The sequence below is a fragment of the Rhea americana genome, unplaced genomic scaffold (assembly GCF_003343005.1).
Source record: "Rhea americana isolate MKP2758 unplaced genomic scaffold, rheAme1 scaffold_5, whole genome shotgun sequence".
NCBI lineage: Eukaryota > Metazoa > Chordata > Aves > Rheiformes > Rheidae > Rhea > Rhea americana.
This window is the reverse complement of record NW_028186645.1, coordinates 410,385-415,639: the sequence shown is the minus strand read 5'-3', so window position 1 is coordinate 415,639 and position 5,255 is coordinate 410,385.

Below are 5,255 nucleotides of genomic sequence, written 5' to 3'. Positions count from 1 at the left end.
TTTTTTTTTTTTGCATTTAAAGGTTTTGTCTAGGGAGAACAAAGTGATTGTAGCCCAAACACAAATAATCATGCCCCATCAGGAGTACGCACTTGCAAAGCAAAGGGTAGGCAGAAACCCAAGACTCTCGCCTGAGGTAGAAGTGCCCCAGAGGAAAGTCTCCCGTTGCCCTCCCGAGCAGAAGGAGCTCGGTGCGCAATGCGTAATCTGTGACGCCGCGGGCACCGATAAAAGATTGCAGCAGCAATGGACCAAAGAGTGCCACRTTCGCTAATGGGACGCTCAGCGGGYGAGCGTAGGTCCCTCTGCACGCAGACACACGTGTGTGTGTCCCTGGCACCTCCTGGGACGCTGCAGGACACTGGTTTTGCACAATTAGAGAAACCACCTTCTCTCCCCATCTGCCTCCCCAAGAAGAAGGAAGGAGACAGGTGGCTCTAGAACAACTTCAGAAACTCAGGCCCCAGCTGGGAAGACTTTTTTCATTTGCCTTGTTGAAACTGGTCTTTCCAGTTCTCCACCAGACCTCCTCCTTGCAGCCAGACTTGCCACTGAGAAAATGCTCAGGCCAGCGCTGATTTGGGGAGGGCCCAGAGGGAAGGAGCCTTCCCATGGGGGTAATGAATGAGTATGGACAGTTTTTAACAAACCCAACTCCATGTGGGCTGCTTCTTGGCCCATTCAAAATAMAGAAATCCAGGAAAATGTGAATAGATGGACAGGAAAGTTTCACCTGATGCCAGAAGAGTTTGTGTGTTTGGCCTTGGGTGGATCACTGAGGTTCTGCCTTGTGTGGAGGGCAAGAACCTGCTCTCAGTCAGTAAGGGCCATTTACTGCTCTTGGATCTGGCCTAGCTCAGTGCCATCCTTTTCTTCTTCACATTAATCCCTCTAACATGCTTGTTTACAATATTACTCTACCCTACAAAGGTCTTATGGGGATGAAGATAGATTATATGCAGAAAGCAAAGTGAAGGGGGCTTTATACATTTAGTATATTATTGATTTATTAATTAATAATTAATTAATGCTTTTTGGGGTGCTCAGGTGTRGTGAAATTAGGGTCTGGTGTAAGTTATGTAGATCAGGGCTATTATCTATAGTCAAACTTTCTGAAAAATGGGGCACGGTCCGATATAATTCAGCCTTATCTCTACAACAAATATGCACTCAACATTCTTCACCCTTTTAGCAACCTGAAAACGAACTATTTGATGATCTCCGAARCAGAGTTGCAACAGCCAAGCTCAGTCATAATGCAGACTAGTTGGAAGCCAGATTAGTTTGTGTTAGGCCAGACTAARGAAGGAGCAGTGCGACCCAGTCTAGTGCACTCCCTGCCGCCTGTTACCTGCACCAGCCGTCTGCATTGCAGTAGAGGCACTGTCCAGAAGGAAAAGATGAGGATTTTCTGCTATGATCAGCTCTCACCTGCTAGATGAGTTATTAAAGGGCCATAAAAAGCCCTGTCATGGATTTATTTGCTTTTAATTCATTTCTCTTTTCTTCACCCTGCAAGACGGTCTTGATTCTGCCCTCTTACCATTTGTAAGGAACATATATAAAACAAGCTGAAAAGAATATTAAAGATCCCCTGGTTTCAACGAGCATTGGATCAGGTCCGGGAAGCCCAACCACAGATTTTGGTGCTCTTGACTCCGTGATGGTCATCAAACCCTGGTATCTCAGCTCCCCGAAGAGGTGTTCAAATGGTCGGCCAGCAGAGCTGGGTAACTGCTCAGCTTGTTCCCAGGTGTGTGGCTGCTGCCAGACCGTGACCTGACTATCTGTTACCATCCAATGCTGCAAGTTAATGAACAAGCTGTTCCGTCATTTTCCTCCAGWTCTTCACAAGATACAGCCTGTTCTCAATGCAAATAGCAAGAATCTCAAAAACTTTTTCTCACAGCACACGAAACTAGAGGAAAATGTTTCTTCCCTAGATCTGATACTATTTAAGAAGTCTTAATGAGCTTCTCTTATTCATAAGAATGCTTTGTTTTTAATAGCTTGTCATTTCATATTTAAGTAACAGTTTTTAATGTCTTTTTTATCTCTCCAAAGTTGCAACATTTTTCTTTCAACCTTCCTCCAAAATCCATGTTATAGAGTATATATGGTATGGCCTTTCACCCGCCTCTCCCCAAGGCCAGCAAACTGCCAAATGGCAACTATGAGGAAATTTCAGCAGGAAATGTTAATTTTAATAAGAAAAGAAAAAGCCTAAGGAAGAAAGTCAAAGTTAGCTTTCRCTGTCAGTGGAAACTGCTTGCTTCCATGGGACCCAGGAACATTAGACCCAGAGGATTCAACTCATATGAGCAGCTCTGCTGGACTTTCTGTCTAGCCTTATCTTTTAAGGTCCAATTTAGCATCCAGTAACATGAACAAAGTGTCTCTGAATTGCACCTGCCTGCAAAAGGTGCAAGAACCGTACTTTCCACTGTAGGTTTTAATGTGCTCTAATGTCACGCCCGTGTTTTCAAACAGCCTGCTGTGTGCTTCAGCAGAACAATAGCAGTATCTGAACAGGGATAAGACCTTAATAAACCTGTTCACCTTGTTAAACAAAGAGGACTTTGATTCTACAGGGACAGCGCATTTAGTGAAAACTTTATTTGCAAACAGGCCTTTCCCTTTAGCATAATAGAAAACTCTGTTGACCTCCAAAGGCTTTTGAATTCACATGCAGCAAAGAAATGGCAAGGTGAGCACCTGACTTTCAATCTGTTTGCTAGATCTGCCACTCCTGGCCCAGCCTCAGTGCATAACCTTCATTTATTTCCTCCACACTTGCAGCTGAGAGTTTCACCATCAGCTCCTGAAYGCTTTGAAAAACTTTTCAGCCCCACTCAAAATGGTGACAGCGACGAGAGAGAAGGATTAAAGGACATTGTGGGATGTCATAGGAACTACGATATCGCTTCCATTCTCTGCTAATATTTTATAGGGCCTTATTTCCTCATCTATTTGTCTTATGCAAATACTTCCTATCAGCAGATAAACCAGCCTGCGCCACCAGGCTACATGATTAAGGTGTCTGGGCTCGAGGTGGCACAGTGGTAGCACGTGTGCCRGGCAGAACAGGCGGATTTTTTTCTGTCTAAAAAATCATTTGTACTAAGTATAAGGAATTTGCTCAACACAAATGAAATATCTAGCACAATGTTTTACAGAGCACCACAGACTGGACCCTCCAATCTAGCCAAAATAAGCCCAGTGCAGAACTGGGAGGGAGGCAGGATTGGAAACATGGCTGTGATCCCTTTACCCCCTGGGATGGCTGATGGCCATGCCAGTTCAGTGCTGACAGTAAATTAGACCAGCCCCAGAGAGACCTAATACAAACCTAGCTGCTAATGTGACATCCAGGAGCTGCTGGAGGTCACCAACAATGCTTCCTTTCTTCTAAGGAAAGCAACTGGGGACTAATTTCCAAGACTGCCATGTATTAATTGTTTCCTTCAGTGGAAACATGCCTAGGATACAGGGATCAGATCTAAACCCACTGACGTCCTTGGAAATCTTCCCATTGACTTCAGCGATCTTTGAATCAGTCCCTAACTTCTGTGGCTGTGCAGAAACAGGGATACGCAGTGCTCTGCAGCAATCTTTTCAAGATGTATTTGGGATTGTACCTCCATCTGGCAAACTGTAGTTTAGGAGCTTAATCATTAGACAGGAACAAGACTAGCTGGAAGATTTTTCACTTTCTTGCAAGGAATTAATTTTCTCCTCTGCTATATTAGACATCATGCATGTATTGTCATTAGTTTCTTACCCCCCTCCAGGTCAGAGAGATGCTTAATCACTGCTTGTCAAGTCCTGCCCCTCCATATTTCAACTTGCCAAATTAAAATGCTGTTATTTGCTCCCTGGGCAGCCTGTAATAAACCAGGGCAGCAATCAATAAACGTCCTTAACTGGAGCTCAGGCTGCAGGCGGAAGTGTTGCCTAAAACAACGAAGGGAGGATAAATCCTTGTTTCCTTCCCCCGGCACCACCGGTCACACGTACGCACTGATTCACTCGTTAGCTGGCCACGAGCAGAGGTGCCGCAGCCGAGGCGCTGCAGAGCAGCCAAGGACGAGGTGCACGAGGAGCCGGGAAGGTTTCAGGTGTCCGTAGCCCCGGGCAGCTCCCAGCATTGCCACCACCCCGGGGCCTCCATGCCGGAGGGCCCAYGGCACAGCAAACGCAGCAGCAGCAGCGCTTCCCATATCATCCCCTCCTATGGGACTAATTTCGTGTTGGTCTCACGCAAGTCTGGGGTGGCCTCTGCCATCCACCAGYGTATAATTGCTCTGCACCCCGCCAGTGGGAGCCGGGGATTTCTCCCTGGCCTCCGCAGGTTTCTACCTCCAAGCTTGCAGGTCCATAACTGTGGTCAGAGTTGCAAACACTGCTCAGATACATGTGATGCCCTCCTCCTCCCYGTGCTTGCTTCCTTCTTGTTCATTAGACATCTTTGGAAGCAAATGAACATCATCCTTCTCCCACCAGCTGTCCTGCTGGAAGCTAGCGAGAACATTCTTCTTACAGGCACTTAACCTTTAGTCAAGGCTACATGACTGTAATAAAACTAAAGTAAAAATTAGTCCACAGCGTTCCCTGCTGCAGTTAAACCCAAAGGCGTTGCCAGGACAGGAAAGCTGCTTCTTGTTGCAACTTGCTGATTAAATTGAGGTACCGAATGCTTCTTCAAAGGGCAGCCTAAATAAGGGTTGTTAATTCTGCCGGTGACACAACCAGCAACTGATGTGGAAAAGGGTTGATGGGTGGCAAAAACTACCACCTGAAAATGAATTTTTTTAAAAAAGGAAAAAAGTTTACCTGATCCTGACTTGTGAACAAGGCTGATCAATAAATGCTTTTTTTCTTTACCAGCTCTGAGCTAATTAAGGGACAGCTGTGCTAAGGCCCAGGCTGAGGCCATGCTCTAGACAGGGCACAGCCAGAGGGCCTGTCCCAGTGCCCAGCGCAGGCAGCCCCAAGCTGGCGCCGGCAGGGACAACTTCACGTTGGAAAATGCAACTGCAGCTACAGGGCTTCCAGCCTGGAGGCATCAACGTGGCGTCGCTCCACATTACATGGGGTGACTGGCTCACGGCTCTGCTCCGGTATGGCTGCGTTGAGCAAAGCTGCCCAAGACACGTAGGCTCACCCCGAGGAGAAAGTCATCTGCTGAACGGGACGAAATCACTCCCTCATCCCTCCCCGGCTCCAGGCCCTGCAGCAGTCCCCTCCTGAGCTGC